Source organism: Enhydra lutris, unplaced genomic scaffold, assembly GCF_002288905.1.
Source record: "Enhydra lutris kenyoni isolate GAN:26980312 unplaced genomic scaffold, ASM228890v2 scaffoldscaffold25, whole genome shotgun sequence".
NCBI classification, from domain to species: domain Eukaryota; kingdom Metazoa; phylum Chordata; class Mammalia; order Carnivora; family Mustelidae; genus Enhydra; species Enhydra lutris.
Window position 1 is genome coordinate 17,133,476 of NW_019154109.1, and position 10,498 is coordinate 17,143,973.

Sequence of the window (10,498 nt, forward strand, 5' to 3'; positions counted from 1 at the left end):
TTATATTTTCAGGGTAATAGAGATGATGTCTCTCTGGAAAGGAGGATGGACAGATCTGCTTACAGCATCCCTTATTCTTATAAGGAATGAAATCAGGCTCCCTAATAACAGTATTCCTTTCCTATTACACACTCTACTGTGTGCCTACAGAGCAGCTAGCTTTTATCACATCACCCTGGGGGATGAGGGTATGTTGATTGGTCCAACAATGCTACTTTAGATACTACTATTGCTGTGAGTAATAAACTGGATTCTTATGCTTTCTGTCAATATATATTAACCGTGGCAAGCTAACTGATTAGGCTGTAGGCAATGAAACCCTTAGATACTTTACATGTTCTCAAAATATAAAGAAACATGGTAACACTCAATTTGAAGATTCTTTGTATCATTTTTTTTTAAATTTTAGAATAAAGAAAAGAATTTGAAAGGAGACTGAGAAAGAATAACCAATGCACTAGGAGTTCTACCAAAAGAGAGTGGTGCCCTAGAAAGTCAACTTCATTGAGTATACTGTGTAAAATATTGTTGACAATCATGTAAAATATGGGTGGATATCTGATCACCGGGAGTAGTAGTACAAAGGTGATTAGTGACTTGGCAAGAGCGCTCTCAGTGGAGAGATAGAAATGGAAGACTACCCAGTGTGGGTTTAAGAGGGAGGAGTAGAACACATGAGATAACCAAAATGGATATTCTCATTTTAGAGTTGAAGGAGCTGAGGGTCAGGAAATTTGAAAGACTTTATCCCCAAAGACTTTATCCTAAAAAAAAAAAAAAAAAAAAAAAACTTCTCTAGTAACTAACAATGTTAAGAGACTGTTTCTGTCAGTTTCTCTTTCCATTATAGCATGCAACATACTACATAGAATGTTAGAGCTGTCAGGACCTTCATTCTCCTGACAGAAGAGAATTTAGAAGTCACTTGTGAATTAATAGCACTATTCTGAATTATGATTGAGATGGACTTTGCATTGGCTAGCTATACTTTTAGGTTAATGAAGATATATTAGATTTAAAATGATGGCTAGATGATTTACATTTCAATTGACTCTGGGAATTTAGGGTTTATTGCCTGGGGAAAACCTTAATTCTCATATATTATGATTGACTACTCCATTGTTAAGGGGATATAATTTGATTTTAGCTAGGTATTACAATGCAATTTAGCTTTTTTTCCCCTTAGGTGTCCTTCTTTTTATTTTATTATTATTATTTTTAATGTAGAGTAGTATCTGTTTTGGTCCTTGCATAATTATGTGCCAGAATGGCCATCTCAAACCACACAGCTGCTCTCCAATTCCAGAGAGTTTTGGTTAATGCAACATCTGCCTTGTCTGTCTTGTGCTTGCCCATGTATTAATACTCAGCTTTGTGCAGCTCACAGAATCTCTCAAGCATATAATAAATAAGTTCCAATGAATTAGAACCTTCTGCTTCAGCTGATACTAGTTTTTGTTGTTGTTTTGTTTTTCTCTTGGCTAGTTCAAAATTTCTCCTGTTCTCTCAGAATAGCCCAAATAGTCAAGGATTAAAATTAGTTTTTAAAAGGTTAGTCTGTCTTTCTTTCTTTCTTTCTTTCTTTCTTTCTTTCTTTCTTTCTTTCTTTCTTTTTCTCTCCTCCAGAAAACGTCAGCATCTCCTTTCATGGAATAATAACTGTTTAACAATAACAATTTAAAAAAGTTGTTAAATAAACAAATAAATAATAAAATAAATACTTGTTAACTGTTTAACAAGTTTAAGGACAAAAGATTAGAATATGAGCATTTTGTCACCCCACTAAAAGTGATTTTCATTCATAGTGAGCTGGGACATACTATAATGAAGTTATTCTGAAAATCAGAATTAAAATTTTTAAATTTTATTCTATTTTGGTAAGTATATATTTTCTTGCTACACACTGTAAAACAATTAAAAACCAAAAATATGTAAAATATGATTTTCCCTCTATGGAATTTCTATTTAAAGAGGAAAAAGTAAAAAGAGGAGGACTACACCACTAACTTTCATCTCTGTAGGACAGATTCTATGTGACCACTACTTTTTTAAATCTCTGGGGAAAATAAATGCTACAATCAGGATAATTTACAGACATACCAATTTCTGTTTTGTTTTGGTTTTATTTCTTAATCGTATATACTGCTTTCTGTTCCAAGAGTTCAGGCAAGTACATGGACCTCCTCCACAGCAATGCTTTTTGTTGCAGGCCAAAAACCAATAGATAGCCTTCCAATATGGCTTTTGCATTTCAGTTTTTCTCTGTATCTTTGTAGGAGTATGCTAGAACGGAGGGGTGAGAAGATAAGGCATTCAGGGAAAGAGAATCCATAATTTGCCCAGAGATGGAATTTCATAGATTCCTTGACTTTTTTAATTCCCCAGTTTGGTAGCAGTTCTTCTTGATGAGAAGAAGCTTGCAGGAAGTTCACAGGTTGGCTGAATCCTAGGTATGCAGGTCTCCAGGCTCAGCAAAGATCGTGAGATATTAGGTAGTGACAAAGCTTCCAGTCTCAACTGGTTGGTCTTGAGTAGTAAGTATACCAGCATAGAGATCTTCACCTAGCTTTGGACATTAGAAGGAAGTCCCAATAATAATAGATTGAATTTCAACAGCTAGGATATATACAGGTTTGGAATCTTATATAATCAGATTTAAGAAAGATAAATACGATGATATTTTCTATATATAGTATATCTAACATGTCAACTAAAATGTTGATGATTGTTATTAAATTAAAAATTGAATTACACATACTTAAAACTTTCTGGTAATAAATTATTTTATTTCACTTGCATTTCATACAACCTTCATAATCACATCACATGAATATAGATACTACCATCCTCCATTTTAAAGATTCATAGATTTGGGGCACATGTGTGTCTCAGTCATTAAACGTCTGCCTTTGGTTCAAGTCATGATCCCGGATTCCTGGGATCGAGTCCTGCATCAGGCTCCCTGCTCAGCAGGAAGCCTGCTTCACCCTCTCCCACTCCCCCTGCTTGTGTTTCCCCTCTCGCTTGTTGTCTCTGTCAAATAAATAAATAATTCTTAAGAAAAAAAAAATTCACAGATTTATGCTTAAAACGTTAAATGACTTATCTAAGAAGTGAAGGAAAAAATTTAAATGTTATTTGATTCCAAAGTCTTCCCATGATATTTCAAAGAGATACTTTTTTTTCCCCAAAGATTTTATTTATTTGCCAGAGAGAGAGAGAGAGAGAGAGAGAGCATGAGCAGGGGGAGCAGCAGGCAGAGGGAGAAACAGACTCCCCACTGAGCAAGGAGCCCAATATGGGACTCAATCACAGAGCTCTGGGATCATGACCTGAGCTAAAGTCAGATGCTTAACTGAATGACCCACACAGGTGTCCCTCCAAGAGATACTTTTATTTTAGGGAGTAACCACAGTTTGTCAAGGCCTCACGTGGAAATTCAACTGGAATAATGATGTTGGCTTTTCTTTGAAGATTTCACCTATCTTCCCCACAGGAAGAGATAGAGGCTTCCCTGTAGGTATCCTTTTTGAGTCAACCAGCGTATCTACCGAAGACACACTTTATTTTACTTCATGTCTTAAGTTAAAGGAACCAAACTGTTCAGAGACTTTGTGATTTCCTAGTTCTGACTGTAACCCATGGGAAATTTAATTATTGGGTTCAGAACTGGAAGTCCATGCATGTTGAACCAAGGTTGATTCTTCTCAGTAATATTAATAACATTTTTATCTCTGTCTTCCATATGTTCATCTCTCAATTTGTTCCGAACTCATGAAGGTACAAAAGGGCACTATTATTTGGTCCCCATCATACTCTACCAATCTATGTTTGAATAGCAACTTTCAAGTTCCTGTTCTTAAATTTATTTAGTAGTTCATGTGAACTCTTTCAGCTGCAAATGATAGAACTCTGAATCAATCTAAATTTGGACATGAGAAAAAGGTTCATCAGTCAAATTTCAAGAGAGCCTGGGATGCAAACAAGTATTGGGAACGCTGAGATCATGGACTTGAGTCTTCTGATCTCTTATCTCAGCTTATTTTTGTTTCCTTTACTGTAAACTCTCCACGTGGTGGGAAACGGGCCATGATGCTTCAGATGTTTAAGTCTGTACTTTGGTCTTTATAGATACCATAGCTGCAGACAGAGTAGATAATAATAATAAAGTAACAATATCAACTAATATTTATACTTTAAATGTGCTAAGCATTTGAGATATAGTAAATCTTTTTATCCTCACAAATGCCTTACAAGATACTCTCAACAGCATCGCACAGTTCATAGCTGTGTAGCCAGTATTGGAAAGCAATTCTGAATGTGCTCAGAGTTGGCTTGCCAATCTACACTGCTTCTTCCAATTATATACTTCCTCTCTTAATCTGATTAAAAATGCAAAACTGACAGAATTTGGGTATTTTTTAAAAATTTTCCTAACCATACTGATTTCTAATATAGCCTTTACTGCATGACTACACAATTAAATGTCATCTCTAGTTACATGTATAAGTTTGACTTTAAAACAAACTATTTGACCAAAAAATAGGTTTTTTGATCATTTTTTTATTTTATGAAAAATCCATGCTGAGTTTCATTTCTCAAAATTCACTTACTGTAATGTAGGCACAGTTGTTTACTGGATAATTTATTGGCATGGGTTATGAAAGTTTTCTCTCTGAAGTTGGAATCCACATAAAGTAAAATATACAATTTTGAATATATTTAATGGAAATGCCACAATGTGTCACTTCTTTAATCCTTGATATTCTACCATGAAATTTAACTTGGCAGTGACTTAAAATCAGAACTTTGGCATTTCTGATTATAACAAATGTTAGCAATACCTCTTAATTCTTGGTGAAGGGATGTAGTTGAAAGAGAAGAAAATTTTGTTTTGGATGAGAAGGCTCCAAAACAAGAACATGTTTATAAAAATAAAGTCAATACTCTCATGCATACTGTTACCTTTAGTCAAGTGAATATATTTTAATAACACAAATCAGGGAATATGAATGATGCTTATATCTTAGGGATTCTTAGGGATGACAGAACATTTGAAATGGGGACTGCCTCAAAAACTTAGAATATTTGGTTGCTATATATGGTTATCTATCAAGATTAAATGTAAATATGACTTGTATTTTGGTCTTTCCTCTGAATTGGAGTAGAGAGCATTAAAATCTTCCAGACTAATAAGAAGCAAAATGCAGGGGTGCCTGGGTAGCACAGTGGGTTAAAGCTTCTGCCTTCGGCTCAGGTCATGATCCTAGGGTCCTGGGATGGAGCCCCACATGGGGCTTCTCTGCTCAGCAGGGAGCCTGCTTCCTCCTCTCTCTCTCTCTCTCTCTCTCTCTCTCTGCCTGCCTCTCTGCCTACTTGTAATCTCTGTCTGTCAAATAAATAAATAAAATCTTAAAAAAAAAAGAAGAAGCAAAATGCACTTTTTAAAGTAGGGTTTTCTTCAATCTTGATAGTACCAGTTAAATGGGATCTTGAAAAACAATCTTAAACACACCTTTTTATTGGTTTCAGCAACTTTCCAGCATGTGCCACCACCTATTCAAATTGGAATTTCTCTTTTTTCAATCTTTTTTTCATTCCCTTCTTCTGTGCCTCCCACACAGGTCCACTGTCATAAAATTCTTTTTCTGTTACAAATAAAAATAAAACAAACAAGAAAGATATATAGAAGGGTGATTCATTTATATAGTCTATTGAATTAAAATTGCCATGCCCAAGTGTGCCTTGAATATTTCCACAACAAAATCCTTCCATGGCCGTCATTCCTGAACATCCACATACTTTAATTCTTGCATGAAGATGAATTTGCAATATCAAGGCTTTAACTTTACATATTGTTCCCAAAAAAAAGCCATAATTTAGTAAATTTTTTCCTCACTTTGCCTCTGTATATTTTAGACATATGCTGATATATTAAAAGTTCTGTGATTTAATCCAGAACATACAATTACAAGATTGAGTTCAAGCGACATCAGTACAAAAGTCTTGTAATTCCTTTTTTACTGCTTCAAACTCTCCATGATGTTAGTGTGTCAATTAATTATCCTTTAAGAAATTTCTCCAATTCATTTCCTTCAAGGAAGCTACTCAATGTTGTACTCACTAAAACTGATTCCAAAAGTAATATTTCCATATACTTTAGAATGTACTCATTCTGTAAAAAAAAAAAAAAAAAAAGGCAAAACAAAACAAATAACAAAAACAAACCAACAACAACAACAAAAAGTCTTCTACTTTCTCAGTTATGCCAGAGACATGGTTTGAGGGTTGATTATTTTTCAAGTAACAATGAAGAATAGCAGGACTGTCTTAAGTCAATAAATTTTTAATATATATCTTTACTATTTAAGGCTGTTTTTGTTTGGGTTTTCTATCCTACAAGCCAAAAACATGCTCTCTGATTCCAAAGGTTCACTGGCTATCCTAGTATTTAACTATAAATAGTAATACACACATTATTAAGAGAAGACTTTCTGGATCTACAACACTGCTCCCCTACTGACATTGTTATAGTCTTGCTCTGTTTGGCCAACTGGCTAGTTTCTGAGAATTTCCTTTTCAGATTTCAGAAGAAATTTTCCTTCTTCAGTTAAATAATCATAAGTGCAGATGTATTTGAAGGCAAGGTAAGTAACGTAAAGTTGTAATGCTGTGGGTAATGAGAAAGTGTTTGCGCCGGTTATGAGAGTAGGGCATTCTTTTCAAACATCGATTTGAATTCAGTGGGTCATAGTCCTTTTCAAATGAAAGAATAGAATAGAACAGAACAGAACAGAATAGGTCAGAACACATCTCATAAATGTAGTGAGGGTAAGGACTGTTTTGTATTTGTGTGCATGTGCATATATGTGAGTGATGGGGTTGGTGGGGAGGGAGAGAGCATAGTCTAGTAATTATAGTAATAATATAAAATATGTCTCTTATTGTGGGTATTTTCAAATTTTGAAACATACTGAAGCAGGTAGCATCTGTCCATTTAGAAACATTCAAATGTAAAACAAATAAATAAAATACTGCTTTAGCCACAGAAAATACATATTCAGGTGGAACCCAGTCTAGATACAGCCAATACGTGAATCCAAGTTGAATTTTTCATGTACAATGCTAATTTATTTTCTAATTAAAGATGATCAAGAGTGGATATTTGGGGATTGAATTGTTTACATTGTATTTACCAGTGCTTCTTAAAGCTCCAGTACATCCTAAACTTATTGAGGAGATTATAATTATTACTAGGTCATCTTCATTTACTTGGCTCCATTTTTCACTTCTCCCTTAGTAGTTTAGATGCATTTGTGTAGTTTTATATTCAAAATATAGTCACTAGGTAACAAATTGATAATGCCATATAAAAAACACTGTCTTGTAAGATGTGAAACATCAGAATTTTTTAAAGTACGTTAAAATAATATGTTGATATGTTCAATGCAAGATTATGTACCAAAACTTTCTGATCTCCTGAATTCTTTCCTCTAAGTGAATGCATTGTTTTCTTGCCCACAGGTAATCCTAGAAAAAAAAAATCTTCATTTTCCTTTGAAGAAAAACAACATGAATTCAAAATGCTTACATGAAATATCTTTCACTAACATGAAAAGAGTCTAAATTCCCAAACTAAGCTTCCATAAGCATTGTAACTGATGACTGTTATTCAAGATAACATTTTAAATCAAATATTCAGAAAATCTGAAAAAAATAAAAATCAATTCACTCGAGAAAATTCAAAAATACAATCTCTAAATCTTCTCCCTTACTAAAGGAGAAGATATTTGTAATCTAGAAATGAAATACCCTACTTTAACTTTGATTATAAAACTTAAAATATTAGAAAAAACAATGAACTTGAGAAATAGAACTGCATATCAAAGTACTTTTTCTCATGGTAATTAAAATTTTGCTTTCTCACTTAGAGTCAATCCCTCATTTTAATAATTCACAAAATATACTGTTCCAGTGTTATATATATATACACAAATACTTTTAAACATAAATACTAAATTCAGGATGATATGAATAAGATTAATTTAGAAGCCAAGAGCATGGAAGACCAGTTACCACATTTTACAAGCAATCATCTGAACTCCTACTTTGGAGTTCACTGTGGTATAGGAGACCACATTTCCCATGCCACTTGGTCCACAAAGTTTTTGCAACTCTGAAACAGTCAAAGGCCAATATTGTCATGAAATGGATCTGGCCACCATCACTTTGGGCTTCATTTGGGACCCATCTTCAGGAGTCTGGGCCATCTTCTGGATATTTGGAGGAAAGTTTTGGTGGATGTTCTCTTGGACAGGTAGCCTTTTTTTTCTTCAACTCTTCTGTTTTTCTCAATTTCATTCTTTGATGCTAGGGGTTCCTTGAATGATGAAGTTATTTTGCTAATCTTATTGACAATTATTCTGTTCCACCTGGCTGAGCCATGTTTTCATGGGTTTTTGTTTCTTTAGAGCATGTGAGAAGAATCCTTTACTGTACTGTACTGCTTCTTCTGGTTCTAACTACTGCTAAAAGCCCGCTTCTTTGTCCCATCGTTTTTTCTTTTTATGCTCCTTTTGTGTTCTTCTCTTCCTCCTACACAGCCTCCTCTTCCTCCACATTAGGCTCATCTTTCAATCTCAGAGTCAGAATGAGTTCTGGGTGTTTGGTGCAGGGGGATAATTTCCCTACTGTTCCAGTTTTTAATTTGGATTTGTTTTCTTTTTTCATGGCACCAAAGAGAATCAATGTAAGCTTTTCAGCCTTTTTTTTTTTTTTTTTCTACATTTCAAAAGTGATTTCCAGTCTTTTTTAGTTCTGGTATCTCTCTGGGCTTTACAGATTTTATCAACCCTTTAAATCTGTCTTTGTTTCCTCATTTCCAAGTTCTCAAGTAGTTTCTTCCATGACATGCCATCTAACACACTCTTTGATTTTGTTTCTGATGTACAAGCATCTAAAACATCTGGAGATGGTGACTCTGATAGAGCTTTGAGACTTTTAACCTCCCAGAGATTTCAGATTTCCCTTCCGCTATTATTTAACTTGACAACCAATGATTAAAATTTCTCTGGCTTCTTGTCAATGTTTCAGCCTTCTTCATTTGCTTCAGAGGCTTCTTCTCAACCAGATCAGTCGAATCAAGGAATCTGTCATCATCATTACCATAAAAATCTGTCTTCTGAGTCTTTGGCTTTCTTTCTCCAAGAATCTGCCTCCTGACTCAGAAATCTCTAAGTACGTAAGATCCAACAAGCTTCCAGTGAACACTATCATTGTCTCCTTTCTCTTTTTTGAGCCAATGGCTTCAACCATCAGTTGTTTTTTGGTTGAATCTAATTTTACCTGGCAGAGAGAGAACATCCTTTGTTGCTGCTTCACCAGTTTCTTCAATTGCCTTACTACTCACTTTGATCCTGTCTCTGTCTTCCTCTGGTCCCTGCAGAATAAAGAGGTGGTGCCACTTCCAAAGCTAAGAACATGCTCCTTGGGGACCAGACAATAGTTGTGCTGTGTCATTTGGATTTGTTTAATTTGTTTGTTTGAGTGTCTTCCCTAGACACTTCCTAGAACATAGAGCTAGAAGACAGGTCCCTGGCAATGGCATTTCATTTCAGTGAAGGGTGTTCTGGAAAATATGTTGCAGTTGGCAGTGGCCTGAAAAGGCAGCAACTCATCACTTTGGGCTACAGGTGCCATAGATGGTGTTGCTTTTCAGGGTCCATAGGCTGCAGGGGCCTGTGGGTCAGGGAACATGGCTGATCCCCCCATGGGACCCTGAGAATGGGGTCCAGCAGTGCCATGGGCTTTTACTTCTTCACTTCTTCAGGGTTTGAGGACTGATGGCCAGCTTTTCCCCAAGGCAATAGCAGGGTTGGCTTCTCGAAGTCACCATAGAGTGCTTTGACACTGGGGACTCTGATAAGTAGGAGGAAATCCCAACGGAATTTTGATTCACTGGTTCTCTTAAAAACAATGGAATCAATAACAGGGAAATCAACATTCATGTTTCAAGAAGAGATTTGAATAAGGCATGTATTTTGGGCTTTACTATGGAGTAAGGAATTATGAGGCAGAAATATGATTATACAGTCATTATTCAAATTTTTATACAGGTGAGATCAATCACATTTCATACAAAACGTGACCTTTGGAAGGGAAACAACATCTTAAACTTGATATATGAAAGCAAAAGGTGCAATCCATCCATTTACATTGTTGGTGGAAAGAGGTAAGTTCTGTCCTCAGCCCACATATCAGAAACTAAAAATAGGAAGCCTTTTATTCAGTAAAAATATTTTGAGTTGGGGTGCCTGGGTCGTTCAGTCATTAAGTGTCTGCCTTCACATCAGGTCGTGATCCCAGGTTTCTGGGATTGAACCCCGCATCAGGCTTCTTGCTCAGCGGGAATCCTGCTTCTCCCTCTCCCACTCCTCCTGCTTCTGTTCCCTCTTTCACTGTCTCTCTCTTTCTGTCAAATAAATAAATAAAATCTTTA

At 35.4% G+C, this 10,498-nt stretch overlaps 1 pseudogene; it reads right to left on the reverse strand.

Annotated features, from left to right (window-relative positions):
• Positions 1-8,253: 8,253 nt before the first annotated feature.
• LOC111150983 lies at positions 8,254-9,363 on the reverse strand (annotated as a pseudogene).
• Positions 9,364-10,498: the final 1,135 nt, after the last annotated feature.